This window comes from Lactuca saligna, chromosome 9 (assembly GCF_052625555.1).
Source record: "Lactuca saligna cultivar CGN05327 chromosome 9, ASM5262555v1, whole genome shotgun sequence".
NCBI classification, from domain to species: domain Eukaryota; kingdom Viridiplantae; phylum Streptophyta; class Magnoliopsida; order Asterales; family Asteraceae; genus Lactuca; species Lactuca saligna.
The window spans coordinates 97,787,149-97,809,471 of NC_136425.1; the positions used below are offsets into that span (position 1 = coordinate 97,787,149).

A 22,323-nucleotide genomic window follows, 5' to 3' on the forward strand; every position below is an offset into this window, starting at 1 on the left:
AGTACTTTGCTACGATTGAGAAGCCATAAAAACCCTAGAAGACGACGAAGTAAGCTAGAATTCAATTCCGGAGAGTAATTAAGGCAAAATTTCATCATTCCACTTATTCTTTTGTTTTGTCATTATGATTAAGCAACTTGACTTTGTTTGTTTGCTGTTATTTACTTTAATTATGAACTAAAACCTTTAGACTTCTATTTGGGGATACAAAGTTGACAATATGGTTTGATTGATTGGTAGGATTAATTCAAAGTTGGTGAATTTTTGTTATTTTAGCTTGCTAAATAACCTTGTGTGTGAATAATAATTAATTTTCTGTTAATAGGAAGATAATTGATTAGCATGAACATATATTGATTATTGACCTCATATGATATGTGACCACTATACTATATGTCTAGGATTAATGAATATGAAACTAGAATTAATAAGAAAATTGAGTAAATTCATGTGCAAGCTTGTAAGATGACCATCAAACAAGAAGTTAATTAAAATAATAAATTAGTTAACTATTGCAAGTCTAACTTAACCCGAATAATTAATCTAGTGAATATAATTAAATTAGACAATTGGCCACTGTTTAAGTTAGTTTATTTGCTAAGGATTAGGGTAGTGAACACAAATCTAACCACTTGAATCGGTAACCAACAAAAGAATTAATCCATTGCACTATTACCTTGAAATCAACCATAGAGTTAACCAAGTTGAACTAAACAGAAGTTCCTTTCCAATTATTGAATCTAGTTAAGTAGTTATTTTCTAGTCTCAAATTAGTATTAGTTAGTAAGTTTCTAGTCTTGTAAAACTAGAGAAAAACCCCTACTTCTTAATTAACTTAGATAGAATTAGTTTTTAATTTAATTTTCCGTTCCCTGTGTTCGATACCCTGCTTATTTAGCTATACCACAATTGATAGGTTCACTGCCTTTTGTGTGTTATTTGATAATTAAAAGTAGGTTTAAAACTAAGTGAGTTTCACACACATCAAGTTTTTGGCGCCGTTGCCGGGGAACGGTTCTAAAATTACCATTAAAAATCTAATTTAATCGATCATTTGTGTGAGATTTATCTTACACAAAGTTAATTTCTGTTAAGTTATTAGGTAGTAAAAAAAAAAAAACTGATTTTACCTTGGACTCGCCAAGTGCATTCGCCCAGACTCAGCGAGTACGACGCTAAATCAGCTTTAATTTTATTATATTTTTTTGTTATTTTTACGCGTTTTCTGTTTTGTTTGCAGTTGTTTCATGACCCGAGGATCTGATACACCTCTGGTTCCCCCTCTTGAAGATCCGGAAACCGCACTAAGAAGGAGCAAAGGCAAAACCATTGGAGAATCTGCTTCTTCAAAGAACTCATCGCTCAAAAACCTCAAGTCCGTTTTCAGCAAGAAAAGGAGCAACAAATCAGGAGCATCCAGTGCCTCGTTGACAATCGAAGACCCAATTCAAAAAGACACCGAGTATGAAACCGAGGAAGAAGACGAACCCACGTACGAGCACACAACCGAGTTTGAGGATGATTTAGCCACCGCTATGGCTAATATTGACGAAATCCCCATGGGGGAATGGAAGAAGAGGATGCGTGATGACACCGGGCCAGGACTTGTGCAACCCGCAATTCCCGTAACCGCTACTTTCGAGCTAAAGGGCCATATTCTCGCTCAACTCAAGGAGATTCCTTTTTACGGGAGAGATCACGAAGACACCTATAAGCACTTGGATGAAGTAAATGATGTGGCTGATTACTTCAATGTACCAAATGTGCCTCGCGAGATCCAGCTTCTTTGCATGCTTCCTGTCACCTTTAAAGGAGCTGCAAAAGATTGGTTAAAGTCACTTCCTCCCGAATCGGTCACCACATGGGCCAAGATGAAAGAAGAGTTCATAGACCATTTCCACCCACCTTCCAAGATAGCCAAGCTAAAGAAAGCCATTGCCAACTTCGAGCAACAACCCGGAGAATCTCTTTATGAAGCCTGGGAAAGGTACAAGAGCCTACTCAGAAATTTCCCACACCATGACCTTAATAGCCAACAAGAGGTCTCCATTTTTTATGATGGAGTTAATGTCACCACAAGGAAACTGCTCAATTCACAAGGCCCGCTCACCAGAAAGCCGCCTCCGGAAATCAAGGAATTCATTGAAGAATTCTCTAAGCATTCTAGAGAATACCACAATCCGAGGAATGAAGTAAGTCGTGGAGCAGTGAACTCGGTGAATGATAGCATGGCGGCGGTAATAGCTAAACTCGATAGCCTAGATCGAAGAATGACAAAAGTGGATCAAAAATCCATACTATTAGGGTAGGATGCGAAAATTGTGGCGGCTCCCACCTCACCAAGGATTGTGATCGAGACGAAAGCGAAAATAAAAAGGCTCAAGTATTTTACTCTAGTGGCGATAGATATGACGAAGATTGGAGGAAACCGAAGAAGGAATGGCTCCCATACGAAGAATATAAAAAGGCTAAGGAGGAGAAATACAAGCAGAAGGAGAGGGGATTCTATCAAAAGGAAGAGCCGGTGATGGAAAAGAAGGCCAATTTAGAAGATATACTCACAAGATTCATAACCGCGTTCGAGAAAAGACATAATGATCACGATGTAGCAATGCAAGAAACCAGAAATATGTTGAGGCAGAAGACCGGGCCAAGATTCATAACAGCTGGGACAGCTTGCACATCAAGTGAATGAAAGAATACCGGGCCAACTTCCGAGCAACACCGAACCCAATCCAAGAATGGAGAATGTAAGTGTAATAACCTACAGCAGTGAAGGAACATTTACAGAAGCACTAAGAATCTCCAAGAAGAAGGCAGAAAAGGTAGAAGAATCGGACCCAGCAAAACCCGACTCAACTCACCGAGTCACTCCATTGGACTCGACGAGTCCATGCGCAAATGATGAACCTGCCAGTTCTTTGAAGCCTTATAATCCTTCGCTGCCATACCCAATCAAAGCCATGCCTGCAGAAAAAGTAGAAGCATACAGAACCTTCATGAAACATGTTAACGCTCTACAAGTTAATGTGGCTTTTGTGGAAACAATACTCCAAACACCTAAATACTTCAACTTGCTTAAGGGCCTTTTTGCTGCTAGGAAAGATTTGGCTGAAGTCGCGGAAGTATTGATGAGTGAGCTACCTGAAAAGAAGGGTGATCCAGGAAATATTGTGATTCTATGCCAATTTGGTAATGAAGTTTTCACCCGTGCATTAGCTGATTCGGGGGCAAGCATCAATATGATGCCTTTTTCATTCTTTAAGAAGTTGAATTTACCAGAACCAAGGCTGGTGAATATGAAGATCCATTTGGAAGACAAGACAATAATTCATCCACAAGGCGTTTGTGAGGATCTCCTTATAAAAATTGAGAAGTTTATTTTCCCAGTAGACTTCATGGTAGTTGATATGGAAGAAGACCCCGAAATTCCAATTATTTTGGGGAGATCCTTCTTGAACACCGCGTGTGCTTTAATTGATATATGTGAGTCTACATTGACATTAAGGGTGGGTGATGAGGCTATGATGTTTAAAGCTATTCCATAAGTCAAGCAAGAAGAGGAAAAGAATGAAGAAGTCTCAATGATCCAATTGAATGATGAGATATTAGAAAAAGAGCTTGCACGTTTGCTAAAAGAAGATCCAAGCAAGTTTTCGATACACTCTGAAGAAGATGGAGATGTTAACAAGGACTTGGAGGAGTTAGAAAAGCTACTGGAAGGAGCCCACTCAGAAAACACCCAAGAATTGATGGAACCCGTTCAGACTCGCCGAGTCACTTTAATGGACTCGACGAGTCCAGTCGACTTGGGCAAAGACTTGGCGAACTTAGATCTGTTTGTTACTAGTTCTTCACATTCCTTGGATTTTGATAATATACATGATTCTTTAGAAGAACAAACAGCAGAAGGAGGAAAGGGAAAGAAAGTTCAATACGTCGATGTAGCATGTCTTGATACGGTTCATTTTGAAGATGGGTTGAGCACTGGAAAGGATGAAGAGACAAAGGAAAGGAGGGAGGAATCTGATCAACCATTCACTACTAAACCTAAAGCACGAACCATCATGAAATGTGAAGTAATTAAATTTAAAGAGAAGGAGGTTCAAGAGAAGGTGAAAAAGAATGGGGTAAAGAAGAAAAAGAGGAAAAGGGAAGCCCAAGCAGTTGAGGATGAGGCTGTGAAAAGGAAAAGAGATGCATTGAAAACGGCTTACAAGAAAAAGATTCACGCTTACAAGACCAAGTACAAATCACAAAAAGTTAGGCGTGCGTTCCCGATGCTCGGAGGTGTCGAAACGTAGATGGGAAGGAGTCTAGCTAATGACTCCTTTAAAAGAAGCGCTTGGCGGAGGCAACCCGTTATATAGAGTTTGCTTTCTTTTACTTTTTAGTTTTTCCTTCATTTTTGGAATTTTAATCTTCCAAATCATCGGACATGTCTGCTTGAGACTGTGCATAGGTTAAGTGTGGGGTAAAATGATTTTTAATAAATAAAAAAATCTTGAAAATTATGAATTTTTTTAAGAGACTCGCCGAGTTCGACCACGACTCGACGAATCCATAGGGATTTCAGAAAAAGTTTGACTTCGCGACCAGACTCGCCGAGTCTGACCACGACTCGACGAGTCTGACCACGACTCGACGAGTTAGTATTATTTACAGAAAAAAAAATAATAATTTCGAAATTACTTTTACAACCGGTAACTAGGGTTTTAACCCTAAGAATTAGTTTTTCACATACACACTCGCCGGGTGCCTTCCTCTAAACTTTCTCTCAAGCATTCATCTTTGTTCTTCAAGCTTTCTTGAAATTTCTCAAGTTCAATCTCAAAAGGTAACAAATTTTTTCTTGTTTTCTGTTAAGAACGTGATTATAAGGCCATCTATGGTAGCAATTGCATGAAAAACCCATTTTTGAAAAGTAGTAAATTTCTAGGGTTTTGATTTTTCATGAATTATGTTGTTTTGACTACTTATTCTGGCCTTATTATCTTAATAGTAAGTGCTTAGACAAAACCCTTGACGAAATTTCCAGGTTTCATGGTCTAGTTTTCATCGACCCGCCGACTGACTCGTGCAGTTTGTGCGACTCGCCGAGTTGAGCCTGGACTCGACGAGTCGAGTTGAGAAACATATGGGAGATATTTTTTTAATTGTATTCTGTGTTTTCTGGGTTTTATGTATTTGTTTTTGCAGAAATCATGTTTAGAAGGGGGCAAAGTTCCAGTGGCAACCAAGGGGATTTTCCATGGCTAAACTTCCCACAAATCGAGTCCGCTTCGACATTGCGGAAATGGAAGAAGAAGTTGGCTGATATCAAGAAGAAAGAGGTCTATGTGCCCAACCGGATAGATTGGGAGTGGCTGCAGAATGTTCGCTATGAGGAAGAGTTAGCTCCTTATCTTTTGAAGGAGTTTCACCATGAAGGCGAAACAATGGTTTGTGACGGGTGGAGCCGGGTCTTCCGTATTCAAGAGCCGGTTTATTTGGAGCTTTGTTTGGAGCTTTTCTCCACGGTATCTTTCACCGGGGGAATGGATGCTTATCACCCGGCCAGCTTCAGTTTTTGTCTTGGGGGAGAGTTTCATCAATGCTCTATGGTGGATCTTGCCTGTCGATTAGGGGTTTATGATCAGCCCTTGGTCTCAACACACATCTTTCGGGCCTTTTTGGCACAAACCCATATGGTGTTTCCCGAAGGAGTTACGAGTACGGGCTGGGGGAATACTATTTGTAACAAAGTCTATATTCCAAAGTCGGTGCAGGAAGGGAGCATTCGATCCCCAACACACCGCCTCATACACCGCCTCATTTCATCCACCATCAATCAACGAAAGGATGATAACAAGATTTCCAACCTCGACGTCTTCTATTTATGGAGCATCATTACACCCGGCGTCTTTTGCAACATTCCTTGGTGTCTAGCTTCATATCTCTCGGAGGGTGCGGTCAAGGATCGCAAAACTTCCCGAGTTAATGGTGGGATGTTTGTCACCCGGTTGGCCAACTCATTCGGGTTGATGAACCGCGGTGTGTGGAACTTCATGACGTTGATCCCTACACCTCCGTTCAATCCAATTCTTTTCCAGAGAGCGAGGATTATTGAAGATTATGGTGGTGGCCATTATGCCATCCCAAATGATGATCCGGTTGTTGGTCCCGAAGCACCAGGAAGGAGGGTTCGTTCGAGGAGAGAGCGGGATATTGAGGAGGAGCCGCCGGTGATTCGGTTGAGAATGACGAAGTACCAATGGATTGGTACAATGTGGAGATGAGGCGACTACAAGATCAAATGGCACGGGGTTTGAATTTTAGCAACCAATCTCATATCCGATTATTCGACCACTTCGACATCCCACATATTGATGGTGGTAACTATCCAGTTATTCCGTCATGGGATGAGGTGATTAGTGCGAGAAGAAGTGGTGCGGGAGGAAGCGGAGCAGCCGCGGATGATGATGAGGAAGAAGATTGATTTATTTGTGTTTTAATCAAACAATTTTTATTTTCTGTTTTTTTTTTGTGTGTATGAATTGTTAAGACTTTATTTTGTTTAGTGATTGTGTGCATTAGTCATTTTTCAGGATTGGATTAGGACTGCTTGCTTAGGAAGGGTTTAAAGTCATAGAGAGCGGGTGTTATAACGAGTGATAGAGAGTCAATAAAGCGAAACGTTAACGTCAAAGTGTCGAGTCCGGTCCCTAGGGATATGAGCAATTGAGTCTAAAAGTGAGGAAGAGTTAGAAGAGTTCTTAGAGGCTAACACAGTTGCAAAATGCTAATTTTTTTCGTCCAGTGGCCTACTCGTCGAGTGCACTTAACTGACTCGACGAGTCGCCTTGTATTTCCACACATTCTGAGATGGCCGTGCTGGTACTCGACGAGTCCTTTATATGACTCGACGAGTCAATCATTTTTATACCAAAGGACTGCTGATTTGATGTTGCTAAGTGTACCACTTGATCACTTATTCTTCCATATCAATTCCTGAAGACTTTGCACTGTTTTACCTGCATATTTGGAGCTACCACATGAGATTTTGATGCCCAAGTCATGGATGCGTTGTTTTCATGGGTAAAGTCAATTGAAGTCGGAGCTTGAAAGAAGAGTGTCAACCTATCCACTACTATCCCAGGGGAGTTTGTTCGAATTCCCTCTTTAGTTTCTTTTTATGTTTTTATTATGCCTAGTATGCAATGAGGGCATTGCGTCAAATAAGTGTGGGGTAGGGGGTTGGTTACATAATAGACAATTTAGAGTCTTAATTTAGGTTAATTTTAAAAAAAAAATTTGCATACCAAAAGTATTACTTAGGACTTATTTAGAAAATTTTGTTAAAACAAAATTAGGATTCCATGTTAGAGTTGTGTTGATAATTGCATGAAAACCCAAATGTTTAGTTGAGCCTATATACGTTCTAGTGTATTTGTGGCTTCCTTATTCCAGTGAAATCATGGGACAAAAACACGACCTTGCTCAGCCTGAGGGATGCAATACGTTTAGCAGCCTAAACCTGAGATGTATCTAGGAAAATTTTTATTGTTAGCCAATAAAGGTTGAGATTGAGCGCCCCTGCTTAAGCATGTAGGGATTTGAGTGAAAAAAGTGAGGAATACATGTAAAAAAAAAGAGAGAATTACTAGAAAAGTTGTAAGAATTTTGGAGCAAATAAAGTGAAGATCTAAAGATCAAAATTCCAAGAAATCCAAAAAGTTGAAGATACCAAAAATCAATCAATACAAGGTGGTGAATTCAAAGAGATCAAAGAACAAATTATCAAGGAAGTGAAGAATTCAAAGAGCTCCATAGTGGTATCGAGAAGTTGTAATTCTAGATTATGTATGCTTGGGTTGCTCAGTTAAAAATACCTTGAGGGTAAGAGGTTTTTTGAGGATGGATACGGAGGGTTGCATAAAATGAGCATAGTTCGGGGTGAGTGGGTGAATGTTTTTGAGGATTGTGAGTATTTGGAGTATGGGTGGTTTTTAGGAAAAATTTTAGACACAAATGCATGTGTTGCAGTCTTGGCATAATGGCTGGGTTAGATTGGAGTTGTCATACATAACTCTAATGTCTTAAAATTCAGTTTTGCTTGGGGGCAAGCAAAAGTCAAGTGTGGAGTATTTTGATATGTGCATATTTAGTTTGTGTTAAGTATAGATTTTTATTCATTTATTAGCTAAATTATCGCATATTATGGACAAAAGGTACTTAAAAGTGTTAAATTATGTTTTTCAGCCCAAAAATGAAGCTTGGAAGCAAAAGGAAGCAGGAGAAGCGGTTAGGAGCTCGAGAATGGAATAAAGAAGAAAAACACTAAAAATGGCACCTACTCGGCGAGTCAGATAGACTACTCGGCGAGTCTAATCGAAGAATCGGGAAGATAATGACTCGGGATTCCAAAGAGTTATCGCAATACGGGGAATGTGAGAGGGACTCGACGAGTCACCACTTGACTCGACGAGTCGATTCGTTTATTTAAAGATAATTCCACAGATCGATTGAGGAGAGTTCTGGGACGATTCAGAAGTACTTTGCTACGATTGAGAAGCCAGAAAAACCCTAGAAGACGACGAAGGAAGCTAGAATTCAATTCCTGAGAGTAATTAAGGCAAAATTTCATCATTCCACTTATTCTTTTGTTTTGTCATTATGATTAAGCAACTTGACTTTGTTTGTTTGCTGTTATTTACTTTAATTATGAACTAAAACCTTTAGACTTCTGTTTGGGGATACAAAGTTGACAATATGGTTTCATTGATTGGTAGGATGAATTCCAAGTTGGTGAATTTTTGTTATTTTAGCTTGCTAAAGAACCTTGTGTGTGAATAATAATTAATTTTCTGTTAATAGGAAGATAATTAATTAGCATGAACATCTGTTGATTATTGACCTCATATGATATGTGACCACTATACTATATGTTTAGGATTAATGAATATGAAACTAGAATTAATAAGAAAATTGAGTAAATTCATGTGCAAGCTTGTAAGATGACCATCAAACAAGAACTTAATTAAAATAATAAATTAGTTAACTATTGCAAGTCTAACTTAACCCGAATAATCAATCTAGTGAATATAATTAAATTAGACAATTGGCCACTGTTTAAGTTAGTTTATTTGCTAAGGATTAGGGTAGTGAACACAAATCTAATCACCTGAATCGGTAACCAACGAAAGAATTAATCCATTGCACTATTACCTTGAAATCAACGATAGAGTTAACCAAGTTGAACTAAACAGAAGTTCCTTTCCAATTATTGAATCTAGTTAAGTCGTTATTTTCTAGTCTCAAATTAGTATTAGTTAGTAAGTTTCTAGTCTTGTAAAACTAGAGAAAAACCCCTACTTCTTAATTAACTTAGATAGAATTAGTTTTTAATTTAATTTGCCGTTCGCTGTGTTCGATTCCCTACTTATTTAGCTATACCACAATTGAGAGGTTCACTGCCTTTTGTGTGTTATTTAATAATTAAAAGTAGGTTTAAAACTAAATGAGTTTCACACACATCACTAACCATGCCAACAGGCACATAAATGGTACCGTAAATACTAACAACAATAACAATCAAGAACACCAACGGGCGTCTACCAATGAAAATACCTCAGACCACAAACCTAAGAGCAAGAAACGAAAGATTTGGAACATAGAGAAGTGCAACCCATCCCAAAAATTCGCTAAGGGACAACAATATGTGGCTGCCCCTACAATTGCGACAACAGTCACAACGCATGCCTCGACATCAGTCACGACATTTGTCACTCGAGCACCAGACATGCAATATATGGGAACACTTCCAAAGTGTAACTACCATCATACAGGAGCTTTCCAGATTCCACACTGTATCAACTGCAACAGGAAATAACATACCGTTCGCTCCTGTAGAACCCCTACTCAGCACATCAGTTCAACCACCAATACCAACGTAAGTCCAGCGCGCCACCTATGCGGTGAAATGGGACACTTCAAGAGAGACTTTCCAACTGAGAGGAATGACAGGGGAGCAGGAGGAGTGTGACAACTGAACCAGCAGAAGCAACAAGGAAACTTATTAGGACTTTTGTAATGTTTCGAACAGAGAAAACATTTAAGTACCATATGTTTGTAATGAATTTGGTATGTTTGCTAAAATTACCGCCTCTCGGAAAGTAATTAAAATATTCTCTCATACAATCAAGTCAAAGACACTCATATATGACCTAGGATCATTGCCAGTGGCCTGTGATGAAATGATGTATACATCAGGATTAATTAGAATCAAAATGCTACATAAATAAAGCAAATAATTCCATCCTAATTTCGGTTCCAAGTCTAGTGGTGGTATTTGGAAAGAACCATTCACTCGTCGATTTCGTCAATATCAAATGACATACAACTTGCATATACCGATCGATCATGGAATGATCGGCTGGAGATCACAATATAAAGTATCATCACTAGCTATAAGATCACGCTTATTGTCAGCATGAGATGTTGTGGTATGAATCAATTGTAGTAACAATAACATCAATCGAAACGGAAAACACTAAAAAGAAACACAGGATGCACTACTACTCTAACGAATACCTATTACGAATGCGACTTAATACATGTGTCATCGATAAAATCCGGTGTCGTCATTCGATATGATTGGTTTGGGTAATCACCTTATCAATTACCTATGTTACGAGAAGACCCTCCACCTAACTAGCTAAATATTGCAACCCTCGTCTCTTAATCTAACTCTGACCCTCTGGTCATCCTTCATTGCGAAACGCCAAAGCACTCTCTGGAGGTGTGTTATACCTTCTGTAACCTTTCCAAAGTATTCCTAGTAAACCCTTCAACAATATCACTCGTATAGCCTGTCAAGATTAAGCACGGAAGCTTCAGACGAATACGGTTAGTCTATCACTACTAAGTGTATGTGCAAGGATAATATATAATTAAGACTCTACGGACATTGGTGTTGGGTTATGAGCATTCTAACACTCCTAAGTGTACATGCAACCCTAAATACCTTGGATCTATGTTTTCTCTATTATACATGCAAATAAGAACTTTCCAAGGTATTATCCTAATCTAGCATACAAAACAATAAATTTAACAAGGTAGAATACATACCTCTTTGATGTAGGAAGTCTTCATGAAGCTTAAGTGCCTAGTGCCCCAAGTGTGACACCTGAAATGGTTCACACAACACCAAATACACTTGGAATAACTTGAGAGAATTCTACACTTCATGAAAATCGGCTAGCCCTTTCTTACTCTCTCTAGTGGCCGATTTTGGTCAAGAATAAGATGCTTATATAGTTAGGGTTACACCATGTAAACCATAATTGACATGGCCTTTCATTTCCATGATCCATGGGTACAAAAACACCATGGAGCATCCATGGAGCATCATATGGGTTTTAGCCCAACTAGATAATCCATGGAATATTAGCCCACTATATAAGTATGGATGATTTGTACAATCAACCCATATATTTAATTAGTCTTCTTTTGATCACTTAATTAATCCTAGATTAATTCTTGATCAATACTAATTAAATAATCTTATTATTTTTATTATTAATATACTAGAACTTATAATATATTAATAACCATAAGTGTCTTATTTCTCTCATTATAGTCTATCCAAATGCATGATGCCATGCAACCCAAATGGACCATGCCGGGTCGGGTCAAGTCTTACCAATTATAGTTATGGACTTAGACATTAATCCAACAGTCTCCCACTTGGATAAGTCTAAAACTATTATTGCATATGACTTCAAGAACCGACCGGCAATCGTAGCTCTCAAAAGCTTCTGTCGAACTTTGACCTTGTAGATGAACTCTAACCTTTGTTAATGACTTATCCATTAGATAAGGGATCATATATTCCTCCATTCTAGATATCATATGGACTGAGACATGGATTATAATCATTCTCTCTGTCCATTTGTTGTTTCCCGCTTTCCGATTTATGATGACTGACTAATTGAACAAATCAAATCAGTTGAACAAATCAAATCAGTCCTGGTCCGGCCGAGCACTTCCATTTGTCATCATCAAATCATCGAGGGGCCCACAGATATCGCTTTTACCCCGAAGGTAAAAGGAATGGATAAACTTCGACTCATATGACTTGTTCTACTACTTGTTGAATCAAACACAAAGGCTCGTTTTATAGCACCGAGTTACCAAATGCGTTTTCGTGCAATCAATGTAAACCCAACTCATGGTAACAACTCATATCTCTAGTTTTGAAGAATATAAGATATTATCATCTCATGATCACTCGTGATAAAATCCATGAAGTGATTCCAATGAGTGCAGGTTGAATCCAATACTCAGAACTTATGAGCACTCATGAGTGTTGTAGCCCTTTGTCCAACACCTTAGACCACTACAAGCCAACCCATGACAGTCTTAATTCATATCTACTTCCAACATATGACCGACTGTGGATGGTTTGAATAACTTAGTCATTCCGGAAGAATAACCTAGTTTATTTGGGAAGTCAAAACATGCAAAGTGAAACACAATAATAATTGAATCCAATATGGTATCAAAATCTATGAACATAAATAAAACACTTTTTATTTATCACCATATGATTACACATTATTCATTGTATACTGTTTCAGCTATCAACTTTATTCTTGAATTTAAAACAATAGTTGTCCCATGCTCCAAGCATGTACACTATGTTTTCTAAACACTAGTCACACCATACACCAAGTATGCATACTATGTTTGTCTATGATCTTTACTTTGTGAACTAGATCAATTGAACATAACTTCAATGATTCTCTTTTCACACTCCCAAATCCTTACTGCAAATGCAAGAATTCCAAATTCATGCCATTTACTGAAATCTGTTAGATTCTAAACTTATATGCATTGATCCTCTTGAAACGATTATGCACAAATTCACAAAGACTTGTCAACAATCATTACAGAGTATTCCAAAGGAGATCAACTCCTTGGAAACATCCTTCTTGCATTAAGTTTCCTTAATCTTACACAGATTGAAATTTCTAACTTTGAAACATTTCCAGATTCATTTTGACTTATCACTTGTGAACAAGAGTTGCCTCCTTACAAATTATGTCAATATGGTCCTTCCAGAATTATCACTATACTTCCAACTGTCCTTGAGCAACCAATATTTGGTAAACCTTAGATTGTCCTCGACAATTGTTTAATCCTTTTAGTCGTATCCAGTTCTAAACCTTTTCCCTTCTTAATGCCCCAGGCTTTTGGAAATTTTTTAGAAATGATGATTATAGCACATGTAATCGATCCTATATCCGAAGCATATGGGACACGATTCATGATGTCTCACATAAAGACTAAACCAGTCTTTTGCTATAACATTTCCATTTCTATTTGCCAAGTTCTCATAATTCAGATTATGAAAAGGGATGCCGTAATCATAATCGAATTTTATAACGCAAATAATGGACCCATATACAGAATTTCCTTATGTTGAGCCATTCCAACATGAAATTCATATATATTTCCTTTACTAAATGATTAAAGCCTCACGATCTAAGCTTATAGATTTGAGATGAAGTATAATTTCCTCTCCCTTAATTATAGCAAAACAACTTTTTCCCAATTGAAACCTTTTGTTTTCTATAATTAACATTGCTAACTTCCAACCTTTATCATAATTATCATGCTCCCACTAACATGATGATTATTAGCATAAAACTTATGCTCCCACTAGCTCTGATATGTTCTCAGAAATCAGCTGACTTTCTTACCAAAGTTCAGATTTCTGATACCAGATTGTTTTGATAAAACTTTATCAAAATCATACACCTTCCCTTAGATAGCACACTTGTGTGTCTACACAATTATGAAGAGGGATGTCGTAATCATAATGGTTAGACCTTTTTGCCACTTCTCACAAGTTCGGGTTAGTGTGCCGGTAAACCACACACGCTCAACTAACGACTTTGAGAATGTAAATATCACAATTGCTATCTAGCTAAAATCTACGTAGTGAAAGTGTTTCCTCGCCATCATTTTCATGAATCGGAGAGAAACCTTATGACACTTAGATTTAATATTGTATGTGTTCTTATCCATGTGAATTATCAAAACCATAGTCACAAGACAAGGATAATGACAAATCCAAACTCATATGGACTGAACTCAATCTTAATTTCTTGCCACCTGGCAGCTCAAGGGCCTGCCATTGCTTCCAAGTTGTTGTGCAACCAATTGAGAACTCTAAGAACTCATATGCAAAGCCAACTTTAATTGGAATGGGCACAGAATATGTCAACACGATAGGTTATAAACCCTAAGTCGTGTGCTAGTGAAGAACTTTAGGTTTTATTCTTGATTAGTTCATGAGACTTTCATGACCTTTAAGACTCCCACTGTCCTCTTGACCTATAAGACTCCCTTGTCAAACATCCAAGAGATAGTGTGGATTCTAACCAAGACAAACTCTTCACACAATTGGCCTAAGTTGGTCTTTGTTTTATCCAAAACATCACAACTTACCAATTTCAAATGTACAAGAGTAGAAAACTTTTACTCTTACATTTGACAAGTGTTTTAAACCTACTTTGAGACATGTCACTCAAGTTACAATCTTGGAGTATGACTGTAAGACTTGTATTGGAACGAAGTATGACTCATCTTCTTGATTTAACCACTTCAACAATTCAAGTTCCTCTTCTTAGTCATAAGAATGCACTAAGATTTTCCTTAGAGAACTAATTTTGATATGGTTTCTTAGTCATTAAGATGATTGATGTGCAAAAAAAGTACCCACTAATTTTAATATTTATAACCTAACAAAATTAGACTAACTATGCACTTATAGGCAGTGTACCTAGTCAGATTACAGTATAGCTTAGGTAAGTCGAGTGTCGATCACAGGGAACGGTGTTCTAATTTAATATATTTACTATTAAATTAACCTAATTTATTAACAAGTTTAAAATGGGTTTTATTTGGTTTTTCAAGATCAGATGAACTTAAATCAAATTCAATAAATAAAAACACACTCTTGTTTAGTTTGAATCCACTTCTCCCTTATGGCTAGCTAATGATTACGGATTATTAAGTTGGTTTTTAGTTATATTAGCAATTTAGTTCTAACTTACCAATAATTAACAAATTCATGTCAAACCATGTATGTTCACACATAATTAAACACAGAACTAATTATGAATGTAAATATGCTATGTATGATTTGTAATATAAACGCAATTATAGTCACAATACATGCTCTCTAACACAGCTAAGCTCCATTTATTCTAATTACTAACTAAGATTGGTCAATCCTAGCTCTAACAATTCAATGTTCACTAAATCATTAGGTAAACAAGTTCATGCAGTTTAATGGTCACTAAACTACACAGAACAAGCAATCAAGCAATTAGAGAAACAAACAATAGCATGCTAGGTTATACAAATCAAACACAAGTAATTTTTACCAACTAAAATTAATCCATAAACATTTAAATACTCATAAGTTTAAAGCTTCTTCTAGCTAACAAGAGTAGCTAGATTCAGCTGCTCATCATAGCAACTAAACCTACACAACTAAAAATAATGAAAGACATGTTCTTAATTAACTAAAATATTAACCTCTATTCTTTTTGGTGTTGAAATCCTCTTCCAGAACCTTTCTTCTTCTCTGAATCATCTCATGGAACTCCTTTTTTTCTGCCCAAAAAGTTCTCTTTCGTAATAATCAGGAGCCCTTAAATAGTCTCCAAAAACCTGCGCCACGTCGTGGGCTTCAAGCTATCCGTATCCTCCAAGGAAATCCTCCGTATCGCGATGTCTATCTTCTGGAAAACCCATGCCACGTCGTGGGCTTCATTGCCACATCGTGAATTCAGTGTTTATCATGATTTTCTTCTTTTCTTGTCTTTCAAGCCTCCCATGTTCCACATATTGTCACTTTTGGTCCCTCTCTTCAAAAATCCTTTATATTGATGGAAAATAACAATTTAAAGTCATAAATATCATTATTCTAAACATATTATCAATTTATTAATAAAAATGTACTTAAATATTGCCTAAAAATAGGTATAAATATGGCAATATCAAAATACCCCACACTTAGGCTTTCCTTGCCCTCAAGCAAATTTAAACTTAATCCTTAATTACTAACAGCACACAGAACAATCCGAATCTAGTTCAGCCATTATGCCAAGACCTCAACGCATGCATTTGTGTCTAAAATTTACCTAAGTACCCCCCCCCCCCCCCAATACTTTAAATACTCACAATCTTCATAAACACTCGCCCACTTTTTCCAAACAATGCTCATTTTATGCAACCCTCCGAATCCATCTGCAGAAAACCTCCTTATCCTCAAAGTATTTTTAGTTGAGCAACCTAAGCATACATAATCTAGAATTACAATCATTGATACCACTATGGAGCTCATTTTGAATTCTTCACTTCCTCGACATTTGATCTTTGATTTCTTTGAATTCACCACCTTATTTGATTTGATTTCTGGTATCTTCAACTTTTGAATTTCATGGAATTTTGATCTTTTGATCTTCACTTTATTTGCTCCAAAATTCTTCAAACTTTTTCGTAATTCTCTTTTTTTTTTATTACATGTACCTCACTTTTTTCACTCAAAACCTACATGCTTAAGTAGAGGCGCTCAACCTCAACCTTTATTGTTTAATGATAATAATGTTCCTGGATACATTTCAGGTTTAGGCTGCTAAACATATTGCATCCTTCAAACCGAGCGGGGTTATGTTTTTGTTCCATGATTTCACTAAAATAAGAGAGGCCACAAATGCACTATAACGTGTATTGGCTCAACTAAACATTTGAACTTTCATCGGATCATCCCACATAACACTAGCAATTAACTCAAATTATTATTACTAGATTCCAATTATTAACAATTTCAATTTCTATGATTATCTAGCAATTTACTTTTTCTACCCCTACCCCACACTTATTTCATACAATGCCCTCATTGTATGCATAAAAATAAATCAAAATTAAAGAAAAGGGAGAAAAAGAAACAGACTCCTCTGGGATAATGGCGTGAGCATCTCTAAAAGTGTGGAAACCGTGCATCTTTAATATAGACTTCCAAAAATAGAAACTTGGAGTAGAACTGGGTGAATATGTAAATAAACCACGAACATGACTCGAAACTTCAATTCTTCAAAGTGGGTGTTTGGAAGTAAAAATATGGGTAATGAGAAACTGGGACACGTCATGGCAAGTGACTGACCATGTCGTGATATGGGAATGAAAGCGCGAACACCAAATTGCTTAATGTCTTCAAATTACATGAGCGCCACGACGTGGCGCAAGGAGCCCACGTCGTGGAAACTGGACATCAGAAAAAAAATGCCTTGCTTCTTTAATGCATCCTAGCAACTTGACCAATGTCTAAATGGTTTAAGACGCTTCTATGTAAATATACTTCCCTACTGTAACCTCTCTCCTACTAATATACCCCACACTTATCTTGAATTGTGGGTTCCAACTCACGACTCTAAGCTTCCTTGACACAACTCAAAAGTAAACCTTATATGCTCCTTAGAATTCCAATGCTAATCTGAAAAATGGAACAACCCAAAAGAAAGAGTAATATCATAGCTAAACAATGTTGTAACTTACACACCAAAGTCAAACATAAAAAAACGAAAAACTAGCCAAAAACAAAACAAAATAAAATCAATCATCATCTTGATCTTGCGCTCCACTCGGCCCTGCCCCATCATTCTGTGGACGCCATAGCTCCTCCCATGTAGGAAAATAAGGATATTGTGGTGGCATAGAAGGTGGTCGGGTCACACCCAAATGCGAATAAATACACTCCATAAGTTGGGTATGGTAAATGGAATGCCCTCGTAGATTATCCAAATACGTTCCCACTCGACTCTGAAAAGGGTCAGTGGGCACTCCCTGCACATACTGCGAAGTAGCACGCCCTCTCTCGACTTCACCTCTAGCTCGCACATTTCGACGCTGCGGTCTGGCTGGTGGTTGATGTCGTGGCTGCGCCTCTTCTTCCTTGTCATCTATTGGTGGTATCACAAAACGACCCCCGATATTCACCACCGCTCGCATAACTCCCAAGACCTGAATGGTCAAATCTGTTTCTGGGAATTGAGTAAGATTCCTCACAAAGTCATGGGTCAAAATATGATATGACCTAGCAAGGCGAGTAACCAAATGCACCCCTGTAATTGGGCTCCCGGGCCTAGAATTGGCCGCTTGCTTCCCTATGAACCTCACCAACATATAAGGCAAATCACAGCAAACTCCCAGAGTAATAAGAGTCCATAAATAAAACAGATTCTGAATTGGGACTTTATCACCATGATGCTTGTGATTGATTGAAAAAGTGATAAGGCGGTGTAAAAATCGGAAAACAGGATTCCGAATTTGTGACTCACTCGAGTCACGAGTGTTTTACTCATAGCTAGAAATGCCCCGCCAAAACTGCACATCCATAACACCGGGAGCAAAATCCCGAATGCATCCAAGCAAGAACGGTATGAAAAACGGAGATTGCATCTCCACTTCGGTATAGAGGCCCATACGCCAAGCGAATTCCCGAAGACTACACTCTCTATAAACACCACCCAAACGAAAAACAAGTGCCCAGTTGTAGGTGAAATCAAGGGTGCGTTCCTCGAAGCATATGGTAGAGAAAAACTCCACCGATAATTCCCGGTATACGGGTTCTTGAGTAGCAAATAAATTCCTCCACCCGTGACAAGTGAAAGAAAATTGATCTCCAACATATGTCTTCGACCAATAACGTTCCAACTCAGCTACCATTCCCACTCCACCAAGCCATCCCTAATCAATAATTGGGGCTATTGCAAATTCCCTGTTATAGAGCCATCCACGCCGATTCTCGTAAGTAGTTAACAACGGTCGGGGAATGTTTTGAGGAAACTGGTATAAGGGATGTATACTTGCTACATCTATCAGGTTTTCCTCCTGTGGAATAGCTCATCGTGGTCCCATTTTTGCATACAAAATCAAACCAAAACAGCAAACATCCAAACCATTAAAACAATCTAATCGATCTGCCAGAAGTCACGACGTGGCCAGGCTACGCCACGTCGTGGACCGCAGTCGGTCACAATTCTGGGATCGGTCCTTTTGTATGCCATTTCTACCAAAATTAATGCTTGGGGTTTGTTCCTATGGACATGTAAGGGACATGCAACCTAGAATCCACAACTAGTTCCACCCAATTTCGTGAATCACATAAACCCTAACCATGAAAATTTAAAATTGTAAGAACTAACTACAAATAATAAGTAGAACACTTACCAAGTAGAGTTAATTGACAAGATCTTGCAAGGAAATTGGCAGTAGATTAAGAAATTGGTTGTGGCGTTTTGTTGTTCCTGTTCGTGCGGCAGTATCAAATGGGGAATAGGGATGTTGGTCAAAGGGTTTTAAGGAAATGGTCCCCCCGTACTTTCTAAAGGCCACAACGTGGCTGGGTATGCCCACATCGTGGACCTTAAATCTGTGATCTAAGCCCGTATTTCCATTTTGACTCACGACGTGGCTGGCTATGCCCACGTCGTGGAAACTGGCTGATTGCAAATTATTATAAAGTCTCACTATTTAACTAATTATTTTGCATCTCATTCATTAATTAACATTCCCCATAGCTAATCCTTTACTAATTATTAGTTATGAGATGATGAGTTGATGTCTTTCCTAATTAAAAAGAAAAAATTTAAAAGAAAAGAAAATGCAAACCAAACTCGGGTTGCCTCCCGAGAAGCGCTTCTTTTTTTCTTGGAGTCTTGAGCCGGACTCCATGCCTTCTACAGCGAATCTTCTGAAGAATCACCCATTAAGATCTTTTGTTCCTTGAACCGCTGCTTGTAAGCTTGAACTCACCTTTTATATGCTTTCTTTGAATTCTCCTTTTTAGTTTTATCCTCTTCTTCTAGCTTGCGTTTTGTGCCCTTAGTTTGTTCCTTGCACTTCATAGAATCCTCCTCTTCTTTCACCAACGTCTTTGTTACTCTTGAAGTGACCTCCTCTTCATCACTTGTCATTTCCTCATCCTCTTTTCTCACCCAAGAAGGCGGACTCTTGTAAGATATGACTTCAATCAAGTATGGAACAGATGCCCTCGGTTTTGCCCTTTTGACTTGATGAACTGCCTTTATCTCTTCTTCCATAAGCTTTTCCAGTTCTTCTAGTTCATTCTCTTCATTAATTGTGAACCTGTCTTCTTTATCTCCTTGAAAGTCATCTTTTATCCCAAAAACTTCTTGTTCATCTCCAACCCTCAAAGTGAGCTTAGACTCACAGATATCAACAAGAGCTCCAGCAGTGTTAAGCATTGGATGCCCAATGATTAATGGAACATCCAGGTCTTCTTTCATATCCAAGACTACTAAGTCTATTGGAAAAACAAATTTTCCAATTTTTACCAAAATATCCTCCACTATGCCTCGGGGTTGTGTCACCAAACGATTCGCCATGTGAATCTTCATTTTTGTAGCCTTCATCTTCTGAATCTTCAATTGATAAAATGAAAAAGGAATCAAATTAATGCTAGCCCCAGAATCGGCTAAAGCATTAACCTTCATTTTATTCCCACCCAAACTCACATGGAAGAGTGAGGCGTCCAGGATCCCCCATTTTTTCTGGTGTTTCTCCCAACACAGCTTTTGAAGTTTGTTCACTTAGAATCACTGTAGACTGCTTCTCTAATTGCCTTCGTGTGTCTATCAAATCTTGCAGTAATTTCTGGTTCTCGGGAGCTTTGGATAAGGACTCGAAAAAGGGAGTATTAATTGGGATCCCCTTTACATGCTTTACAAACTCTAAATGCTCCTTCTCCAGTGTACTAAGTGCGGCTTGGGTGGGAAATGGAAAAGGTGGCTGATAAGCTGGAACAGGCTCAAAGGATTTTTGATCAGACATGCGCCACGTCGTGGCGAAGCTGGTTCAACAACTTCTTCCCTTTCGAACTTTAACTTCTTTGGTTTTGGATAGGGCTGTTGTGGTTCTTCTTCCAATGCCTCCAGGAACTCAGAGATTGCTTCTTCTTCAATATTGATGGCCATTACGTGAGATTGGGTCTTTACTTCGGGATTCTTCGGGGACAATTGTTCCTGAACTAGAGTGGCTAGTTGACCAAATTGTACTTCATGGTTATGGATGGAGGCTTGCTGATTCTTTATCAAAGTTTGTTGTTCCATAATGGCTGAATCAGTGGCATCGTGTCTCTTTTCCGAAGCTTCCATAAACTTCATCAAAATGGTCTCCAGGTCAGGTTTCTTCTCGGCTGGTGGCTGCTCCTTCTGATAAAAGCCTCGACCTGTCTGCCTATACTTCTCTTCTTTTTGCTTCTTATATTCTTCGTATGGCAGCCACTCTTTCTTCGGTTTCCTCCGGTCCTCATCATATTTATCCCCATTAGAGTAGCACACTTGAGCTTTTCTGTTCCTAAACTCATCTACATTGCAGTCCTTGGTCAAGTGTGGCCCACTACATCTCTCACAAACCACTCTTATGGCATGTATTGACTGGTCCATTTGTGTTATCCTTCGATCCATATTATTCAGCATGGCCATTACAGCTGTTATTTCTTCTGTTTGGGCCCCTCCACTGCCTTTGATTCCATCTTGCCTAGGGTTGTGGTATTCGCGAGAGTGCTTCGCGAATTCTTCAATCAACTCCTTGACCTCCCTTTGATTTTTCTTTGTTAATGGTCCTTGAGAGTCAAGGAGTTGTCTCGTCATAACGTTGACCCCATCATAGAAAATTGAGATCTCTTGTTGCACATTTAGATCATGCTGAGGGCAATTTCTGAGCAAGCCCTTGTACCGCCCCCATGCTTCGTATAATGACTCCCCCGTCTGTTGCTCAAAGTTGGCTATTGCCTTCTTGAGTTTGGATATCTTAGATGGCGGGCAAAACTGGTCAAGGAATTACTCGCACATTTGAGCCCAAGTGGTGATTGTACCCGGTAGAAGTGATTTTAACCACTCCTTAGCAGCTCCTTTGAAAGTGACGGGAAGCATCCTAAGCAAGACTGTGTTTCTGTTGACATTTGGGACGTTGAAGTAATCCGCAATGTCATTGACTTCATCTAGATGCTTAAAAGCATCCTCATGATCTTTCCCAAAAAATGGGATATCCTTCAGTGCAGTCAATATGTGTCCCTTCAACTCAAATGTGGCAGTGGCGGGTATTGCGGGTTGGACTAAACCGGGACCCACATCTTCTCGAATCCGCTTCTTGTAAGCTCCCATGGACATCTCTTCGATTGCTTCCATCTCGTTGCTTGGTTCGTTCTTGGGTTCGCTCATATTTTCTTCAAATTCCGGCTCG

The 22,323-nt window shown here is 38.5% G+C and overlaps 1 non-coding gene across 1 annotated transcript; it reads left to right on the top strand.

Moving 5' to 3' along the window:
• Positions 1 to 21,777: 21,777 nt before the first annotated feature.
• LOC145019024 (small nucleolar RNA R71) lies at positions 21,778 to 21,884 on the top strand. The gene has a single exon (XR_013667344.1). It is a non-coding gene; the product is annotated as a small nucleolar RNA R71 (small nucleolar RNA).
• The last annotated feature ends 439 nt before the right edge of the window (positions 21,885 to 22,323 follow it).